Here is a 22995-nt window from a genome sequence, read left to right as displayed (position 1 = left end):
TCCCTACTAGAATCAACATACCAAGCAAACTCCCAAACTACTGTGACTAAGGATCTCCCACACTCCTAGAGAGGATGACATGGAGCTGGACCAAAATTAAAATAATGAAGAAAATACCATGATCCAGTAAATAAAAAGACAGGGAACATTTACCAATTGTTAGTCATTTGATATTTACTGTCAACAATTAGCCACCTATGTAAAGTTATTGCTTCTGGCTTTTTCTATTTAACTGGTTTTATCTATTCAACAATCCTTTTCTGATGTGAATATGCAGATGATAGAATCCGGAATCAGAGACACGTAACAAGGTGCCTAGAAAAGTAATTTTTTTTAACAACAACAACAAAAAAAAGAGTGCCATTTAAAATTCGACAAAGGTGCATGCTTAGCATGCATAAGGTCATGGGTTCAATCCCCAGTACCTCCATTAAATAAAAAAATAACAATAATGATATTAAATAAGTAAACCTAATTATGCCCCCCGCCAAATAATAAAATAAAAAAAAATTTGACAGCTTTTTTGTTTTCTTCTGCATGGAAAGAGCAAAGACCTTGAAGAGAGATTTTCTATTTCTGCAATGAAGTAAGACTTAAGTGGTCTTTACTATATACATGCAATACCAAGGGAAAAACTTTTGGTATATGCATTGACAAAGCATCCGTTCTCAACATTCTTTGATGTGCTTAGTGGTTAGCTGGCACGTGGGCACAGTGACGGAGAGAATAAGCTGTGAGGTCAGACTGCTGCCGATGAATTTTGGTGCCGCCAGGTACTTGCTCTATGTACTCCTTTGGGCAATTTTCTTAATTCTTCAATCCTCATTTTTCTTTATAATATAGGGATATAATAGTACCTACATGATAGGATTATTGTGAAGATTAAAAGAAAATATCCATAGCTAAATAAATTTTAGCTACTTTTATTAGTGGATTAAGAAAGCTCTTGAAAGGAACCTGTTTAAGATCTCTAAACATTCCCCTTGCAGCTCCCCAATTATTAGGGCCTTTTGAATATTTTGTGATGGGTTTGACTGAGGTTCACTGATAGAGGAGGGGGACCAATATCTCCAAATATGAACTTAGAGCAAGTAGAGACCAGTCTACCAGGTGACACAGATGGAAGAGTCTTTTTAATCTAGTGAGAGGGAAAATCAAGAGCCATTAAATTGTCAGACAGTTTTTTTTCTTTTCTATTTCAAGTGTGAATAATATTAGCTGAAAAGGATCTACTGAATACTTACCAGAACTAAGATAATTATTCAATAAGAAAGCTGACTGAGCAGGAAATAGTTTGCACTGAGGTTGGTAAAATGATCTTGAAATTCAGTAAGGACTAAATGCACATTATTTTGTTGGTAAGGTGGAGCCATTCTGTTCCAAAAGAATTTTCTGTTGTTTTTATGTAGAGAATGAATTTGAATGATTCACGAAGAAGCAATTTAAAAAGAACAAAAGGGAGAAAATAGAAATGTCTTTGCTAAGCTGGATGAGTAGTAAATTTTGAAAGTAAAAGCATGAAGAGATAATGGCCTTTAAAATAAAGGAAATGTGTAGATTTCAGAAAGTTAGAGTTAGATAATTCTCGAATTCAGTGACTTCTTAAAAGAAAATAAAAGTGCTGTAAAATGTAAGGTTAGTGATTCAACTTCAGTGATTTAAGGGCTAACATATATTAATGTTATGTTCATAATGTTTTATCTTTGAAATGTTCTAGTAATTTTCCCTTTCAAAAAGAAAAATGAAGAGTCAAAATGCCCCTAGAGAATGATACTATGTATTTTTAATGTCTTTGGATTTCAACAGAATTTGATAAAATGAAGAAGGCATCTGAGATTTCAGTATTTTTCAATTTATTTCCAATAACGAATTAGTGTAGTAATAAATTCAGTACTCTATAGGCAACCTTTGGAAAGTTCTGCTTCCTAATGAGATGACATAGTCTAATCAGAACATCCTTCAGCCAGAACAACCAAAAATATACATGTAAACAAAAAATCACGTATTTATTAAAAGCACCAAAGAGCAATAAACACAGAGTAGTCCAAAGGAACTAAATCTTAATGGTAGATCAGTCCTCTTTGGGCTAGCAGAGATCTGTGGCCACTGTTTGTCACTGGATCCAGTGAGTAGAGGACTGGACCTGCCATAGGCAGAGGAACTCTGTTGGATTACAGAGAATCCAGAGGAACCTTTAACAGCCCCATGACCACTGTAAGTGATCAGCCTGAGTAAGAGTCCTAGCTGAAGGGCTAGATCTCCTCACACTGCTTCCCACTCTCCTGTAGGGGACCCTTACTGAGTTTGTAGCAGTGTGGGTACAATGGAGTTTGGGGTCTTGGTTGAAAAGAAGAGACAGACTCTCAGGTTTTCCATTTCTCTAATCTACTATGGGATAGAAGGGCTCTACTATACATAAGACACATGGATTTTAATGGCTTTTGAAACAGGAGGTAAAATGAAACTAACTACGACAGTAACACAGCTCTGATTCAGCTTAACTACTGACTGGGTTCAATCAAAATGTTTAGCCAGTCATGCTACCTGCCTGGAAAAGGGAAGGGCATGCTACCTCTGGGTGAAAATTATATTTACTTCCATTTCTATGGATACTTTAAACACAATGTCCAGAAAATAATTAATCATTATGAGAAAACAAGAAGCAAAAAGTGTGACCAATAATCAAGTAGATAAACAAACAAACAAACAAACAAAAAACACTAAGCAAGATTCAAAATGGGTCCAGATTTTGGAATTAACAGATAAAGATCTTTTAATCTCGTTATTTTAAAGAAATTACAGCAAAAAAAAAAAAAAAAAAAAAAGGAAATCACAAGCAAAAACCAAAAAGAAAACTTGAGCACAATGTCTCACCAAAATAATATCAATCAAGAGATAGAGATTATTAAAAAGAACCCAAATAAAAGTTCTAGAATTGAAAAGTACAATAATTGAAATGAAAAATTTACTAAAAAGACTTAACATCAGATTTGAGCAGGTAGAAGAAAGAATCAATGATTTGAAGATAGGACCATTGAAATCATCCAGTCAGAAGAGTAGAAAGGAAAAAGGAAGAAATATGGACAGAGCCTAAACTCCTCGGGAGACCATCAAGTATACCAACATATGCATGAAGTTATTATCAGAAGGAGATGAGAGGAAAGGGACAAAAAGACTATCTGAAGAAACAATGGCTTAACAAGAAGCTTAACAAACTGCATGTAGGATAAACAAACTGCATGCAGGATAAAAATCAAAGAGATCCACACTGAAGACTATTATAATTGCATTTTTAAAGACAAAAGACAAGCAATCTTGAAAGAAGCAAGAAATAAACATGTACAAATCTCTCATCTAAATGTAACAGCTGCTTTCTCATGAGAAACCATGGAGACCAGCAGGCAGAAGGATGACATGGTTCAAGCAAAAAAAACCCAAAACAACCAAAACTGTCAACCAAGAATTCAAGAATTCTATATCTGGCAAAACCATACTTCAAAAATGAAGGAGAAATTAAGATATGTTCAGGTAAACAAAAACAGAGCTCATCACAAGTAGACCTGTGCTGCAAGACAACGCTAGGGGTTGTCCTTTGGAGTGAAATGAAATAATCTGAATCCACACAAAGAAATAAAAATCACAGATAAAGCCAACTACATAAGTAAATATGAAAGTTAGCATAACTTTATTTATTATTATAACTTCTTTTAAAAAAAGAAGACTTCATATGATTTAAAAGAAAACTGCTTATGACAGTAAATACAAATCCATGTGAATGGGCATACAATATATAAAGTTGTAATTTGTAACAATAACAATACAAAAGGGGGTCAGAGATATATAAGAACAAAGTTTGTATATATTACTGAAACTAAGTTAGCATTAATTCAAACTAAATTTTTATAAATTCAGATATTAATTGTAATCCCTCAGATAATCACTAAGAAAATAACTCAAAAATATACAGCAAAAAAACCAACCAGGGAATTAAAATGATATACTAGAAAATGCCTATTTAACACAAAAGGAGGCAGTAATGTAAAGACTGAGGAAAAGGGACAAAACATAGAAATCAAATAAGCAAGTGGTAGAAGTCCTTTCTTATCAATAGTTACATTAAATATAAATAGATTGAACTCTCCAGTTAACATCAACAACTGGCAGAATCAATTTTAAAAAAGATCTATTTATATGCTATGTAAGAGACTCACTTTAGACAGAAAGACACAAATAAGTTGAAAGTGAAAGAATAGAAAAAATATACCACACAAACTAACTAAGAGCGTTCATGTGACTATGCTAGCAACAGACTAAATAGATTTTAAGACAAAAAGTGTAGTTACATGTCAATTATATCTCAATAAAGTTGGAAAAAAAGACAAAAGTGAGAATTACAATAATAAAATAATCGTTAAATCTTCTTGATGAAGTCAATACCGACGTATAGTCACCTACCAAGGACATCAAAATACATGGAACAAAAACTGAGAGTTAAATGAATTTAGCAATAATAGTTGGGACTTCAATACTCCACTTTTAATAATGGATAGAACAACTGGACAGAAGATGATCATGGAAACAGAAGATGTGAACAATGCTATAAACCAAATAGATCAAAAGATATACACATTCATAGCAGAACACTTCTTAAGCGTACATGGAATATTCTCTAGGATAGACCAAATATTAGGTCACAAAAAACTTTCAATATAGCTCTTAAAAAATTTAAATCACACAAAGCATCTTCTCCGACCACATGGAATGAAATTAAACATCAATAATAAAAGAAAATCTGGAAAATTCAGATGTGGAAACTATTCAGTCAACCAGTAGATCAAAGAAGAAATCACAAGAACTTAGAAAATACTTTGATATGAATAAAAATAAAAACACAACATGCCAAAACTTATGAGATGCAGCAAAAGCAGTGCTCAGAGGGAAATTTATAGCAGTAAAAAAGAAGAAAGATCTCAAATCAATAACCTAAACTTCCGCCTTAAGGAAGTAGGGAAAAAAAGCACAACCTGAAGTCAAAGATGGCAGAAAGAAAGAAACAATAAAGATCAGAATGGAGATAAGAACAGCTTTGCCTCCCTAAAAGTGGGCCGGTACCAACAGCATCAGTGGCACTTTTCCCAAGACTGATTACGAAGTATAGCCCCAACCTAAAGATTTTGATCTAGACTTCTAAATACAGTGTAATGTAATATCTATTTTTGTACAATGTCTATATGTAATTACACATAATGCAATATAATACTAAGTATGACAAAATACAGAAAAGGAAACAGGACTCCTCAAGTGCAGTTGATTTTCAAAATTAGAAAAATAGCAGTTTAGCTCAGCAGTGTTTGTTGCCAAAGAGCAAAAACGCCTTTGAGGTTATCTGGGCCAGTGACGGAGGACAAGGAGTTCAATTTAAAACTGACCACCAGCAAAACAGTGGATATATAAAGTTTTTTAAAAGTTGGAATTTTTGTGGAAGGGCAACAAATAGTACCATTTTTTCCTTTAAAAAAAAAAAAAGCATACAGGTCAACCTGCTGGAGCTCAAATGATCACTTTCGTTTATAACACTGAATCCAATCAGAAGATGTACACAGTGCAATATGTTAGCTAATTCTTTCCTTAAATTAGTACTGTGCACCTTGCCCCAGCTGGTTCAGGAGAGAGCCTGCCCCTGTTTGTTTACACAAGGCATCCTGCCTTCTGCCTGGCTCTGAAACGAAAGAAGCTCAGAAAAGGTAAATTGATTACAATGGGTCTTCCTCATATTCGTATTTTATCAGTATCTGTTTCTATAAATGGGACCTCAAATGACTCATTCGCATATAAAACTTTGAGAAGCACTTAAAAACGCAGTTTCTACTAATCTCCACATAAGACTTTCTTCTCTCAAGCCTGGCACTATTGGCATTTTGGGTCCTGTAACTGTTTTGCAGAGCTGTCCCGTACACTGTAGGGTATTTAGAAGCATTCATGGCCTCTATCCAGTAGATACCAGTAATACCCTCCCCAGTTATGATACACAGAAATTGACATATGTCTCCTATGGGAAAAAACTAGATGCTTCCTTCAATTATACTGAAATACTGACAAGAGGACAGACATGATTCCAGAGATAACTAACTACAGATCAGGCCAAGATGTAATGACTTGGCAATGGTTTAGTTATTATCAGGGATAAAAACCACAAAATATAGGATATTTCAGGAAAAAAATACCATATTAAAGAGTTAAAAATCTAAAAAGACATAACAAGTTAAACGATTTAAAATAGCGATTTAACCTAAATATTAAGATTTAACCTAGATATTAAGATTCAGAAAAAATAACCAAATGCTAGAGCCAGCTGGTTGATAACCTACATCTTGAATTCCGGGTATTATTTATCTTTGTAAAGTTATTTCAACTTTGAAAGCAAAAATAGGTGTAGTTTTAAATCTAAAAATAGGTAAAAGGTAGTAATAATAAAGAAAAATATTTTAAAAGTAAAAACTAAAATACTTCTGTTATATTTTAAAAAGGGTGTCAGTGCCAGTATAGTAATATGTTTCCAATAGTTACATTTGTAAATATTTTACGTTATTTAAAATATTTTAAAATCTCAAACTAAATTTGCCACCAGCTTAAATATTTTAAAACATTTAATTATTTTTATCATTACTAAATATTCAAAAAGTGGTTTTTAAAGTTTTACTTATCAGATAACTCTACCAGATTATTAGCACTGTGCCCACAGATGTACTGTTTCCCATGCCCAAACTGCTCCAACAGTAAGGACCATGCCAGCCTTTCAGAATGCACATGAGAGTTTCAAGGGTGCTTCATATCCCTTTTGTAAAGAAACCTGCTTAACTTTATCTAACCCATCATTTCTCAAATACATGTGGCCACACAATCTTTTTAATTTACTTTTGCCTAAGAGAATGTATTAACATCAAGAAAACACACTTTAAAAAACCCTGGTGCACTTCCTCTCCAACCTGGGTTCTGATGCCCTGGTCTAGCATCCTTCATTGCATCTGCCCATCCTTCTACGCGTTCTTCACCCACTGTAACATCAACACCCGGCCCCCAACTGCATCACTCAAAGAACATCCTGTAAACAAGGTAACATCTTTTCATTTTTTAATGTCAACTCATTTTCCCTGAGACAGAGATGACTCAAAAAGGAACAAAGGGCTGATGTGAGCTATGAAATACATAAAACACTTCACAAAAGATTGACTTTGTACTTTTAAACAATATAAATTCCATATGAAGAAAACAAGACAATATGCACACCTGGCTTAAAAACTTTTAAAAGCATGAAAAAACTACAATGAAAAGATATTCTCTGTTCTATCCCTGGGCTACAGTGCATTTGCCTAGAAAAACCCACTCTGTTAATACTTTTATGTATTCTTTCAGAAATATTTGATATCCATTTAAGCGTATATATATATATCCAGAGGGAACCTTAATTCAAAAAGATACATGCACCCCAATGTTCAAGCAGCACTATATAACATAGCCAAGACATGGAACCTAAGTGTCCATCAACAGATGACTGGATAAAGAAGCTGTGGTATATACATACACAATGGAATATTAGTCATAAAAAAGAATGAAATAATGCCATTTGCAGCAACATGGATAGATCTAGAGATTATCATATTAAGTCAAGTAAGTCAGATAGAGAAAGACAAATAGCACATGATATCATTTGTATGTGGATCTAAAAGTTGATGCAAATGAACTTATTTACAAAAGAGAAATAGACTCACAGACATAGAAAACAATCTGTGGTTACCGGGTGGGGAGGGGGGAAGTGGTGGGAGGGAGGTTTAAATTAGGAGTTTTGGATTAACAGATATAAACTACTATATATAAAATAGATAAACAATAAGAACCTACTGTATATATAGCACAGGGAACTATATTCAATATCTTGTAATAACCTATAATGGAAAGGAATCTGGAAAGGATATATATACTTGCACATATAAATAACTGAATCACTTTGCTGTACACCTAAAACTAACACAACATTGTCAATCAACTATATTTAAAGGAAAAAATGTAGTGATCAAATATTGGGTAAGCTGATGTTTCAAAGAAGTTATTTTTTATAGTCCCCTTTGCATCAGGGACGATTTTATACAATGTTCTAGAATTCACCACAACAATTCAGTTACTGAGGCTTCTTTTGGGAGAACAATCTGTAGATTACTCAGTAAGTCCTCCTATGAAAGTCTATGAAGATTGCCCAACTTCTAGCTTGAGTCTTTCTTGATTTGATTTCTTAACTGTTTCTTTAATAAAATCCATAATAATTATTCATAAATGTATTTAATCAAGCAAGATAGTTATTAAATATGAAAAAGTTAATAAGAAGACTTAAAAATGGCACAAAAGAACATTTTTTGAAATTATGAGCAGCTGATTACCTCATAGTCAGGGTTACAATAAAAAATATTCTTACTCATTTCAGGAATATTTATGGTTTGGTTACTATGTACCAAGCACTGCTCTATGTGCTAGGTTGTGACAGTGAACAAAATGGAGAAACATCCCTACCTCATGGAATTTCCATTCAATGAGGCAAAGAGAAAAATAACAGAAACCTGAACAGAAAGAAGTATTCAGCGGGGTGATTGTGCAAAAGAATGACAATTTCCTCCAACATTTTCTTCTAAGGATATTGTAAAATAAGAATTGATCTTCGGAACAAAACTACAAGGTAATTCAAGATTTTGAAGCATCTAAAAAAATAAGACTACATTATATCAGATATTCTATAGTTGGCAAAATCAGGCAACTATTTTGAGTCTGACTTCTTTTCCAAATTTACTACATCTTTACATTGGTAATACATATAGGCCTATATGATCCTTTGTATGCTGTAAATTGACATATAAATTGAAACTTGGATTCCATAAAATGTCCCTTAATTGCCTAGATCCCCTGACACTCCACTGTTCCTGGATTCTTATGTATCCTTCCCAAGGCTGTTTTATAGATATACATATATATTATACACACACACACACACACACACACTCAAGTAAATACATTATCTTCCTCATTTTTATGCAAAAAAATCCCTTAAGGTACTTATTATTCTGTGAATTTTTAAGTTTACTTAATGAAACATTGTGGACATCTTTCCATGTCAGTATATAGAGTTCCTTCAATTTTAATAACTGTACAAGATTTCTTCTTACAGATGCACCATATTTTTGTCTGTATTTTATCTTTCCCTAATATTTGATATCCAACTACTGACATCACTCTAAGTAAAGATATTGGAGCATTTCTAGTGGTATTTTTATTGTAATTACTTAAAATATTCTCTTTTACTTTTAGCTCCATCATTTTTTATTCTGGCAGGAACAAAGTGTGACTAATAGGTTTAAACATATTAATGTTATTTAGGAAAATTAGTTTGGATTTGTTGCTTGCACCTAATCTTATTTTTTATAAAAATAACTATATTGCACTTCTCTTTTAAGTAGTATGGAGAAGAGTGGGATTAAATCTATGTGGGGATTAACTGAGAAAAAAAATTAATTGGCAGGAGAGAAAATGACACTGAAAAAATAAGCCAGATTGAATGCTGGGGGCTGGGTAGAGAAAGATCTGTAATCTCTATGATATAAAGAAAAAAATGTGGTGGTGTGAAGCTGTTCTACCATATAAATTGTGTCTTTAAAAATATAGATTTATACATTGTTGAAGTGAAGTTTTTATAATAAGTTCTCTTAATGCCAAGAGAACACAAGAACATACAAATCCACGAGTAAAATAAGGATGGCAAGCTATGAAAGAAGAGGAGCATCTGGCAGAAATAAATCTGTACTGACTGCATGCCTATCAACCCTCCCTTTGTCCCTCCTTATTTGGCAAAGCGTCATTTATCCTCATTTGTCATATACACCACATGTACCTAATGGTGTGGTAGCCATGCCGTTGGAGGTAAGACTGAACGCACCCCTGACTCTGGGAAGAGAGTATTTCTCTTACTGAAAAAACTTGTTCTTGTTACCCAAACCCAAGTAATCAGCACCGAACTTGAGACTGGCTAGGAATATCATTCCATGAACATTTACCTCCCTCTAAATGATAGCCATGTTACCACTGCGAAAAATGCCTTCTGCTGTTGCAGACAGCACACAGAGGTGTGCATCACAAGAGAATCACAAGGAGTTGCCAATACAGCACTGGTCCAACTTTGCCTGCACATCACCCATCCTCTGGAACTTTTAGGTAAATGAGCCAAAAAAAATCCCCCATAATATTTCAGTAAGTTTGGCTTGTGTTTTCTATTGCTTTCAGTTGGAAATATCTTCACTGATATAAATAAAGGGAGAGGGAGAAGTGAGTGGTAGGCAGAGGAGATGGAATGTAAACTTGGTCTATGGTTTATATTTATTTAGAAATTCTCTTGATTTTCTCTGTGTAACTGTCCTGGAAAAGGACAGGTAAACAAAGCTGGTTTTATATATATAGATTTCTGAATCTGTATCTACATTTGTATCTGTACATATCTCCAGTCTCCTTCCCTAGTTTTCTCTCAATGCTGGTGGTCCTGTGCTTTCACTTCTTTATCTTATTTTATTTTTATTTTTATTTTTTTAAATTGAATTATACTCAGTTACAATGTGTCAGTTTCTGGTGTACAGCACAATGTCCCACTCATGCATATACATATATTCATTTTCATATTCTTTTATATTATTTCAGTTATATGTCTGTATCACAATGAAAATACCTCTATACTCTTTCTTAATTTATACTCTGTCAGATTATATTACCTTCCTATTAAGTTTGATCACTTGCTAGTATCAAAGCATAAATTGAAAGTATCCAGTTATTAAATTCATTCTGTAATTACTAACTAGTTCAGGGATACTATGGATGGAATCAGAAGAAAAAAAATCACTAAATAGTAACATTTTAAGCTGTATGTCTACCTTCTGCTAGTCAGTGAGAATCTAAGACATGAGTCACAAAGGTAGCCACGTAATAACTCAGCTCAAACACTGCTGAGCAGAGAGAATACTGAATGGTTGAACCAAGTGCCTAGGACCATTCTCAAAGCTCTCTACGCTTGCGATGTTGAACAGAAAAGAGAGATGAATTTGGGATCGGCCTGAGCCACTGAGAAGAGCCCCAAAATCTGAAACTGGAAACCACTGTCTCAATTACTTCAGCATTATAAAAGGAAAGTTGCTTTCTAACTAGCTCCACCCTCAAATTTTTATCAATGAATAGCCACACTGTGCATTTCACCAAGCGGTAAACAGAGAGAAACTTTGAAAAATGTAGGCAAAAAGTATCACTTATACTCTACAATATTTATTACCAAGTAATTATATTCGACATGTGTCAGCAAATATATATAGAAGGTGCTATGCTTTTGATTACAATGACCGTACATGACAAAGAGTAGGGCAAACTTACATCACAGCTTGCCTGGTACTCTTCCTGTCTATACTTCTTTTATTCATGTTAACAATGATTAATATTGTCCTTTCGCTTTTAAATATTCTCTAGTTTGGAAGATAAGTTACATGGTCACCTTACTTACAGAGGTTAGTAATCATGTATAAGCAGAAGAAAGTCTCACGAGCGGAAAATGAATACTCCGTTAATGTATTTAGCAGAAATAACTGTCCCTTGTTATCAAAACATCTGCAAATAGATGATAAAACTAGGGAGTTTACTGATAAGTGAAAAACTTCATCCTCCAAAGTTTCCTCCACCAAAGTATTCTTTCCCAACATATGTTAAAGTACAAATTTTCTGAGTTAAAACCGTCAACTAGTTCTTGATCATGTCAATAGTACAAGCAGAGCAATTTCAGGAATCAGGGCTCTGGAAAGGAAGTGAGGGGGGAGGGAGGGAAAATTGAGTAACATGGGCTTATAACCCAATGGATTTTATAATGCTATTAAATTATTTTTCTATTATGATGAGTAATAACATAATGAACATGCTCAAAAGTGAGAAGACATCCTCCAGACAGGTTTATTCATTCAACAAACATCTACACTCACCTGTAAAGTGCCTAGGACTCTTACCCCACTTTATTAAGCTTTATTCTGCTTCACTAAATGTAATGAGCAGCAAATGGATTTTCCTCTTAGCACCATGACTCAGGTGCTGTGTTAGCATCCTCAAGTACACAAGCTGAAGACCCTCAACCAAAACTCTCACAGGCCACACATAAAGTGAAGATGGCTGTTGTGAAACTAACCTCCTGTAGAAATCGTACGGCATCTTTCGGTCTTTGTATGTAGCCAGGAACAAGAGCCACTTACACAAATTGAAATTTTATGAGTAGCACATTGTACTCCAGGCCATTGATTTTACGTGCTTTACAGCTTTGGATTTTAAGCTGAAGGTTTTACAGTCTGTTTTATTTGTTAAACATGCTTCTGTTAATCCACGTTACGAAGAACGTTCTCATAAGGAGAGCTGCTACTGCACCCTTCCCGTTTTATTCCCCCTCATTTGCTCATATAGAAACAAAAGTAGGGTCGAGAACTAAGGAATGGCAGAGCAGCTTGGATTCCCCAAAGGGAGGGGGGCAATGCTGGGCCGTGAGCCCGTTGCTAGGAAGCTGCGCCTGCTCTCACGGTACAAGAGCCACTCCTTGCAGCCCCAGACAAACAGCCCCACGGGGGATGACTCGGGGATTTTGAGCTCTTTACTCCACCTAATTTACTGCTGACGATCGCTTTCCTAGCTACATTTCCTTGAATTCACTAAAACACAGGTATTTCTCTCACCATCCTTTCTTGTCATGTGCTTCTACGGAACGTTGCCGAGAAACTGTCACACAGAATCACAGGAGGGATGATTTCAGTAAGGGTGAAAATTCACCTCACATTTTCCTCACTTCTTTTAGCTTTCTCTTAGCATGGGACTTTCTCAGAATCTGTGACCAAGACCAAACACACAAACAAACCATGAATACAAAACAGAAATAGACTCATAGACATAGAATACAAACTTGTGGTTGCCAAGGGGGCAGAGGGTGGGAAGGGATAGACTGGGATTTCAAAATTGTAGAATAGATACACAAGATTATACTGTATAGCAAGGGAAATATACACAAGATCTTATGGTAGCCCACGGAGAAAAAAAATGTGACAATGAATATATATACGTTCATGTATAACTGAAAAACTGCTCTACACTGGAATTTGATACAACATTGTAAAATGATTATAAATCAATAAAAAATGTTATAAAATAAATAAAATGTACATTTAAAAAAAAGAAAGTAACACTTAATGGCTATATTGTTAATAAAGCATTTCTTTATACTTGACTCACACTATGAGAATAATACACATATATAAACATACAATCTATTTATCTACCTATATATAGCATATCCTGTCAGGTTCAGGGATTTTATTGTCAATGATTCATTAGGGAGTCAGAATACTTAGTATGAACTCTTGACTATGATAGTTTTCTTGGTCAATTTACTCTTTTTCTCAAACACCTTCAATGACTTCCTATAAGCAACAGACTAAAATCCCAGCGCTTCAGCATAAATTTCAAAATCCACCTCCTTTCCCTACATTTCCTTATCTTCTGTCACCTCCTAAAACTGACAGTAAACAATTCACCTACTTCCCTGCTTTTCCACCTGTCTTACAGATAATTACTAAGCACGTACTATATATAAGATCCTTTGCTAGGTGCTACAGGTACATCAGTGAAAACACAGTGTCTTCCTCTGGTGATGATTATGTTTTAGTAGGAAATATAAAATAATGACTATATAATTTCATCCATAATAGTAAGTTGGGATTTTATGAAACAAAAGTAAAAGAGGAGATGGGAGATCTCGTGTGGGGGACTGGTTTGGTTTGGGAGGGTCCCAGAAAGCCCTCCCTGTGGAATTGACAGTTGGTCCTAAAGGCTGGCAGCCTTTTAGCCAGGGTAAAGCATTCTAGACGGGAGAAACAGCCTGACTGTGGTATGGTCTCATCTGTGCTTCTCCCCCCGCCCCCCACATGCTGACACTCTTCACCTGTCCCCTCTAGCTGACATACGCCACTTTGGAAAGCAATCCCAGAAGCCCCTGGCACAACAAACCTTTCTCTGTCACAGAACACATCACCCCTCAACCCACATTATCGTTGCTTCTGTTTATGTCAATCCCCCGTGAGACCTCGAAGACCTCCAGAGAAGTCGTCTTCATATTCATGACTCCTAGTGTTTATTTCTTGTGGGGCCTTAAATAAACTCGGCAGATACAAGAATAAATAACATAAGCTCCCTCCTCTTTCCCTTTAAGAGTCCAAATTAGAAAGGGCAGGGAGATATGGAAATAAATCTTTTGTTATTCTGTTTGATCCCTGCTATAATAGAGACCAGCGAAAATGCACTGGAACAATGAATAACAGTTTTTTTTTGTGGGTAGGAATGGAGAGAAAAGTAGGAAGTGGCAACTATGCAACTAGTATTTTGTATATTCTGCTAGAATTTGTCTGCGAGAGCTACTGGAATAAAGATTGGTAAAATTTGCTCTAGTATAGTAAGACAGGGGTAATAAAAAATAAGAGTGGATCAATCACTCTGTGGAAATAAATCCACTGCCAACATGATTGTGTTCATCAAAGAGAGCTGTGAACTGCTGCTAACAATCACTAACCCGAGCACATTTCCTCTTCTGTAAAATGCACAGCTTGGATGGATTTGAACAGTGTATTCTAAAGGGTCTTCCGTATTGCTTCCTTAACTCTTAATGCCAAAAAGTAATTTGTTGAAGTTCTGGATTAAATAAAAATTTTTAAGTTTCTTAGAATAGGACTTCTTATAATCTACTTTAGGCTACCGTGCAATGTGGCTCACTAGAGAGGTCCATTAAATGCCTTTCTCAAATCTATTGGAAACATAAAGCCTGTGCATCGTTTATGTAGTTACAACTTATGATAATAGACATAAACGAAAAAGAACAGGGGGGCTATGGAATAGGATAACCTACTATAGATTAAGTAGGCTAGGAATACCTCCGTGAGATCAGAATTGTGATATGAAGAATGAAAAGAAATCATGTAGAGGAAGGTGACCAGCATTTCAGCAGTAGTAGCAGTGTGCACAGATGCCCAAATGGTGAAAAAAATCACCTGGCTCATTAATTTCACTTGCTGAAGAGCCACAGTGGATTGAACATGTGAAGAAAGGGAGGGTCAGAGAAAGCCAACTGGCAGAGGTAGGTAAGAGGCACTCTAAGATGGTCCTACTGTCCTTATAGTTAATCAATGGACTCCTTCCTTCATTGAGAAAGTCTTGATAAGAAAGGAAAAGATCAGCCAAATAAACAGTGTGTTTAATGACATGATTTCCCACCCTAACTGTCTTAAGTACATTATATTATGGCAAATCCAAAAATAACAGTTCATAATCTGGTACTATGAGTAACTCCAGGACCCTGCACTTAATTCTGAGTGCAATGGAAAGCTGCGGAGGATCTTTAAGCAGATAAGTGATATTCATTCTGCAAAAATTCACAGAGAATGTGATGAAAAGCAGGGAGGAGTGTTTCCGCCCTTTGCTAACCTTTGTCTATCTAAAACGTAATGATACCTGATTCTACTGCCAAGTCTGACTCTGTACTTAGGTCTGGTGAAGAAGGAAAAGGGAGGAAGGATTCCCCTTTTGGTAGTTTTAATCCCCCCCCCTCCACATTTTTAGAAAGTAGGTAGAGTGCTCAAAATCACCACTTTCATAGTCTTATTTTTTTCATCCTACCCTTTTCATTTTTGTCCTGATTGTTGTTGTTCTATCCAAAAAGGGAATAAATAAAAGACTTATTTGGGCAGAATCTATTATGGTTATATCTATTCCTTCTGTTTATTCCACACTAAAATTATTCTGAAAAATGGATTTTAATTATTTTCTTTTGACAAAAATCTTCATTTTGGAAAATTATTTTTTCCATCTGTTTAGCCATCCTATAACCACTTTCCAATACCCTGAGCAAAGTATGAATGTTCAAGGCCTATGCTGTAAAATCTTTCCCGAGGAAGAACAGCCCATTTAGAACTGCACACAGCGACATCTGGTGACAAAGAGAGTAATTGTTTTTAGCGGATAGAGCACCTGCACACTGCAATCTAATGTTTTGCAAATTCACACCAACACGTAGAAGTTTGATAAAGTCAGCAGGCATTCTTGGTGTTTTTTCTGCTGTTTCCTGTTTTCCTTTTTTTCTATGAAAATGTGATGCTAGAAACTGAAAACAATAAACTCTTGGATTACTCAATTTTAAGAATCTTCTTTGAAATGGTGTATCTTGTTTGTACTCAAAAGTGTGTTATGTCAATGCAAAGGTAAGCCAGAGGTTACATGACGGGCCTACACATTTAGCATCTCTCCAGGGCAAAAGTTTCTAGCTACTGAGTCAAAATTACCTTATGTTGGAGAGAGTGAGCCTGACGACACTTTTCCAAAAGCCCTCCTCCATCAGTAAGCGAAGAAATTACACTCTCGATTTTCAGCACGTAATTCATAGTTAGCACACAATTATTCTCAACTAAACATACATGCCACTTAATGGTAGAGAGGCAATTCCCACATATATGCTTTTGAACACTAAGTTCTGATTTAATTGTTATCACATGCTGTGTTCCACTTCGCACTTTTGTCTGGAAAACACAACTTCAAAGTATAGAGAATTTCTGAATTCGATAGATGAGAAATATTTTCTTTTAGAAAGGGTGGAAAACCGGTTTTTGCTGACTATTATTAAATGTATGCATTACGTGAAACATCGTGTTTTAGGTTTGCTCTCTTAGTTTCAAAGTTCTCAGACGCTCACAGAAGAATTCAGCTTGCTCTGCCCTCCTGCAGAGAACTAGAATAGGTCAGCACTCTCAGCTCAGGAAGGAGACCCGAGGAAGAAGAGAGACTTCAGCGTACTCTAAATGTTGACCGCGGAAGCATTTTTCCTTTTTTTTTTCTTTTTCATTTTCTAATGAAGTAGAATAAATCTTTGAACAAGTAAATTAGACTGCTGGCACTTCAATAAACAATTATATATTAGAACCTTATAGGCAAATTTTTACCAAAGAAAGCATGAATAATCTAAAGCTGACAGACAGCAGAGGAATATTCAGGAATAATATGGGTTTTTAAAAGAGAATTTAATATTGAGCAATTTTAACATAAAAAAGATATAAATGAATATGTATCTACAGCAATCATTCCCATATATCATTTGGGCTACTTTTTCTAGACTTAGAAGAAAGTGATACATGTATTAAAAAGTTCCTTAATATCTACTCTTACTCTTATCTGTGGAATGGAATTTTCCTATACAAATAAAAGTGGGCTCTGCTACAGGAACTGAACAAAAGAGTTCATTTTTGCAAAGAACTGCTTACTTATGAAGTCTTTTGATAACTCTGATATCTGGACAGCTGTGTTTAATCTGTACTTAGTTTAACGACTTGCATTCAAACTTTCTACAAAAATTCAAGATGTTAAGCAGGGATATTCAATTTCATCTCTAAACAATTTAATATTTTAATGAATCAGCTAATGTAGACACAAGAATGAGACTCAGGCTTGATTTCCAGGATTGCTGCAGGCACTGCCCTAGTTCCTATGAAGAAGAAACAGTAAGGTGGTGTCTGCAATTTTAACCAGGCTTCTGAAAGCCACTGCCTAAGCCATTGCTTCAAAGAACAGAAGTATCAAACCAATGGGAAAAAACCACAAAAGCTTGGAACAGAAAAAGCCTTTCATACAAATGTTTCTATATAATGTAATTTTTGAAGAATGGCAAAGCATGGACCCCCAAAAACTCTGTGCTGAAAAGCAACTGTCAGGAGAGAACTTGCTTCCCCTCTCTGCTCTCCACCAGGTGAGGACACAAGAAGTCAGCATAACCTGGAAGAAGGTGTCAGCATAACCTGGAAGAAGGTGTCAGCATAACCTGGAAGAAGGTGCCACCAGAACCTGACTGCGCCAGCACCCTACTCATACTTCAAGCCTCCAGCAGTGTGAGAAATAAATTTATGTTGTTCATAAGCCACTCATCCTGTGGTAATTTGTTACAGCAGTCTGAACAAACCAAGACAATACCCAACTGTTTGCACTAAAAACAACACAACAACAACAAAACCCTGACTTCAATCACACTGAGTGTCGTAAGCACTCTAAATGAATTCGGAAAAGATGTTCTGGGACTTAAAAACCGAGATAAACCCTTAGTTTCCCCCGAATTTAGCATGCTTTCTCTTACCTCCAAGGCTTTCTCCAAGACCTTTCCTCCGCAACGCCTCCCAGAGTCCCACCTTTCCTTCAGCTGATCAAGTTCTACGTTGTGTTAGGTATCAGCATACATAAGTTACTCCAAATGACCTCCTTGCCCACCTGAAGTCAGTCAGTCCATCAATCAGCCAATGGTGTTGGCATTCCTTTTATGTAAATCACTAAGTATGGTCTCACAGGTGTTTCTCATTACAATAAAAGCCTTAAAGGCGCTGCTTTTCTACCCTTCAATAGCAGCATTTGCCACAGTATGGAGTGAGTAAATCCTCAAGTAGCCCAATTTAAGATCCTCATCTGAAAGATGCCGAAAGTAAAAGTAGGTTGAAGCTGCTATATCACTGATGAAAAACCAAAAGCTTATGTATGTGATGATTGGCTCCGTTATCCATCAATTCGATTCAGCTGTTACACCAGACGAAGACTGATGTGATTGGAACGCTTATGTGATGGTGAACTTTCACTGACTCAGCTTCACGTATTTACTAAGCTCGTGTGTGCCACGCACTGTGCTAACTGTGGGGTGTACAAGACTGAACGAAACAGAGTCCCCTGTTCTTAGAATAAGTGCATGGGCCATTTTGCTATTGTGTATTCACTTGACCTGAGTTTGAAAAAGTCCAGGTAAAAGTAAGAAAGGGCAACAGAACTAGGGAAGTCCAGAAAGCACACTGTTGTATTTTTAACACTACTTGAACACTTGAGAAGAGGGTGTACTATGAGGTTAGAAAAGCTATCTAGAATCAAATCTTCTAAAAGCTTCAGAAAACTCAGAATAACAAAGCATAAATACCTAATCCCAAGCAAAGTTATAATAGAAAAAATAGAATAAAAACAGGATAACATTTTTACAAATAATGAAAACACATCAGAAGACATATTTGTAAATAAAACAAAATGAGCTAAAAGGCATTAGGAAAAAGATTTTAAAACATGAGGAAAAAGCATTAATAATAATTTTAAAAATTCAAATGAGTTGATAAAATGCAGGGAAGACAGAAATTTTAAAAATTCAAATAATAAACTAAAATGATAAGAATAATGAACAACAAATAATGCCTTCAGAGAGAAATAAAAGATAATGATGGAAAATTTTTATTTTAAAAAAGAAAGAAAAAAACAGATTAAAAAGAATAAAAAAGTAATATGTATGTGTGTTCTTCTGTGTGTGTGGAGGATATATATATGACAAAGAATATCTAAGTTAGGAATAATAGAAATCCCTGAAGACAGAAACAAAAGCAAAGAAAATCAAGCTAAAATTAAAAACTGTAATTCAAGGAAGCATTTCTGAATTTAACAAAATTTTGAAACTACTCAATGAAAGAACACACTGCATACTTAAGAATATTAATTTAAAGTGAGTAACACCAAAATGTAGTCAATAAAATTACTGGACATGAAAAAATAAAAAATTATTTTAGATATCCAAAGAGCTTTTTGCTCTTACAAAAAAGAGCAAGTGACTCACAAAGGAAATAAAATTAGCTTGTCATCAAATTTTTCAGCAGCAATTCTTTATACCAGCACAAAGAGGAATAAGATATTTAAGATACCAACAGAAAGAAAATATGGGACAAAGGACTTTATAGCTAGCAAAACTGACTTTTGATCATAAAGGGCACAGATTAAAACTTTTAGCCTTTATACTCAAGAAATTTTTTTTTCCAGCATCCTCTTGAGAAATTTACTAGAAAAAAATTTTCAGACAGTTAAAACAACTATAGAGCTATCTACATAAGAACTGGTGGTACATGTTAAACATACAGTCCCTTGTAGAATCAAGATGAAATGAATATTAAAAAAAAGTCTAGAACTGGCTATGTGATTTCAAAAAATATACATAGTACAACTATTTTTAACGGTCAAGAGAATATGCAAGATATTGCATTAAACTTAAAGACTTTAACATTTTCAGTAAGCTGATCAGCGGTGGTATATTAGTACTGCCATGGCTGTGATACGTACACATAGTTGTAGGTGGACTGCCGCACACATCCTGAAACAGTTGCATGTGTAATATACCATAAAGCAATGAGTGACTATAGGATGAAACTCAAATTCCTTTCATCACATGTGTCTTTGAAAACCAGAATTCCTGGTTGGAAGAATGCAGACACAGATGTAAGATGGAAGTTAAGTCAAAATCTTAGAGTCCTGAATTTGAATTAGAAATATTAGTATAAACTCATGAGGTTTGTTATTCTTTTTTTTTTCTTTTTTAACATTTTTTATTGATTTATAATCATTTTGCAATGTTGTGTCAAATTCCAGTGTTCAGCACAATTTTTCAGTTATTCATGGACATATACACACTCATTGTCACATTTTTTTCTCTGTGAGTTATCATAACATTTTGTGTATATTTCCCTGTGCTATACAGTGTAGTTTATTCTACAATTTTGAAATCCCAGTCTATCCCTTCCCACCCTCCACCCCCCTGGTAACCACAAGTCTGTATTCTCTGTCTGTGAGTCTATTTCTGTCCTTTATTTATGCTTTGTTTTTGTTTGTTTGTTTTTGTTTTTGTTTTTTAGATTCCACATATGAGCGATCTCATATGGTATTTTTCTTTCTCTTTCTGGCTTACTTCACTTAGAATGACATTCTCCAGGAACATCCATGTTGCTGCAAATGGCATTATGTTGTCGGTTTTTATGGCTGAGTAGTATTCCATTGTATAAATATACCACCTCTTCTTTATCCAGTCACCTGTTGATGGACATTTAGGCTGTTTCCATGTTTTGGCTATTGTAAATAGTGCTGCTATGAACATTGGGGTGCAGGTGTCATCCTGAAGTAGATTTCCTTCTGGATACAAGCCCAGGAGTGGGATTCCTGGGTCATACGGTAAGTCTATTCCTAGTCTTTTGAGGAATCTCCACACTGTTTTCCATAGTGGCTGCACCAAACTGCATTCCCACCAGCAGTGTAGGAGGGTTCCCCTTTCTCCACAGCCTCTCCAGCATTTGTCATTTGTGGATTTTTGAATGACGGCCATTCTGACTGGTGTGAGGTGATACCTCATTGTAGTTTTGATTTGCATTTCTCTGATAATTAGTGATATTGAGCATTTTTTCATGTGCTTTTTGATCATTTGAATGTCTTCCTTGGAGAATTGCTTGTTTAGGTCTTCTGCCCATTTTTTGGATTGGGTTGTTTATTTTTTTCTTATTGAGTCGTATGAGCTCCTTATATATTCTGGAGATCAAGCCTTTGTCGGTTTCACTTGCAAAAATTTTCTCCCATTCCGTAGGTTTTCTTCTTGTTTTACTTCTGGTTTCCTTTGCTGTGCAGAAGCTTGTAAGTTTCATTAGGTCCCATTTGTTTATTCTTGCTTTTATTTCTTCTAGGAGAAAATTTTTGACATGTATGTCAGATCATGTTTTGCCTATGTTTTCCTCTAGGAGGTTTATTGTATCTTGTCTTATGTTTAAGTCTTTGATCCATTTTGAGTTGATTTTTGTGTATGGTGTAAGGGAGTGTTCTAGCTTCACTGCTTTACATGCTGCTGTCCAGTTTTCCCAACACCATTTGCTGAAGAGACTGTCTTTATTCCAATGTATATTCTTGCCTCCTTTGTCAAAGATGAGTTGACCAAAAGTTTGTGGGTTCATTTCTGGGCTCTCTATTCTGTTCATTGGTCTATATGTCTGTTTTGGTACCAATACCATGCTGTCTTGATGACTGTAGCTCTATAGTATTGTCTGAAGTCTGGGAGAGTTATTCCTCCAGCCTCTTTCTTTCTCTTCAGTAATGCTTTGTCAATTCTAGGTCTTTGATGGTTCCATATGAATTTTATTATGATTTGTTCTAGTTCTGTGAAATATGTCCTGGGTAATTGGATAGGGATTGCATTAAATCTGTAGATTGCCTTGGGCAGTGTGACCATTTTAACAATATTGATTCTTCCAATCCAAGAGCATGGAATATCTTTCCATTTTTTAAAGTCTTCTTTAATTTCCTTCATCAATGGTTTATAGTTTTCTGTGTATAATTCTTTCACCTCCTTGGTTAGATTTATTCCCAGATATTTTATTACTTTGGGTGCTATTTTAAAGGGGATTGTTTCTTTACTTCCTTCTTCTGTTGATTTATCGTTAGTGTAAAGAAATGCAACTGATTTTTGAACGTTAATTTTGTAACCTGCTACCTTGCTGAATTCTTCAATCAGCTCTAGTAGCTTTTGTGTGGACCTTTTAGGGTTTTCTATATATAGTAACATGTCATCAGCATATAATGACACTTTTACCTCTTCTTTTCCAATTTGGATCCCTTTTATTTCTTTCTCTTGCCTGACTGCTATGGCTAGGACTTCCAGGACTATGTTGAATAGGAGTGGTGATAGTGGGCATCCTTGTCTTGTCCCAGATTTTAGTGGGAAGCTTTTGAGTTTTTCACCGTTGAGTACTATCCTAGCTGTAGGTTTGTCATATATAGCTTTTATTATGTTGAGATATGTTCCCTCTATACCCACTTTGGCGAGAGTTTTTATCATAAATGGGTGTTGAATTTTATCAAATGCTTTTTCTGCATCGATTGAGATGATCATGTGGTTTTTGTCCTTTCTCTTGTTGATGTGATGTATTACACTGATTGATTTGCGTATGTTGAACCAGCCTTGTGTCCCTGGGATGAACCCCACTTGGTAATGATGTATAATCTTTTTTATGTGTTGTTGGATTCTATTTGCTAAAATTTTGGTGAGGA

Source organism: Camelus dromedarius, chromosome 7 (assembly GCF_036321535.1).
Source record: "Camelus dromedarius isolate mCamDro1 chromosome 7, mCamDro1.pat, whole genome shotgun sequence".
NCBI lineage: Eukaryota > Metazoa > Chordata > Mammalia > Artiodactyla > Camelidae > Camelus > Camelus dromedarius.
This window is presented reverse-complemented; position numbering follows the sequence as displayed.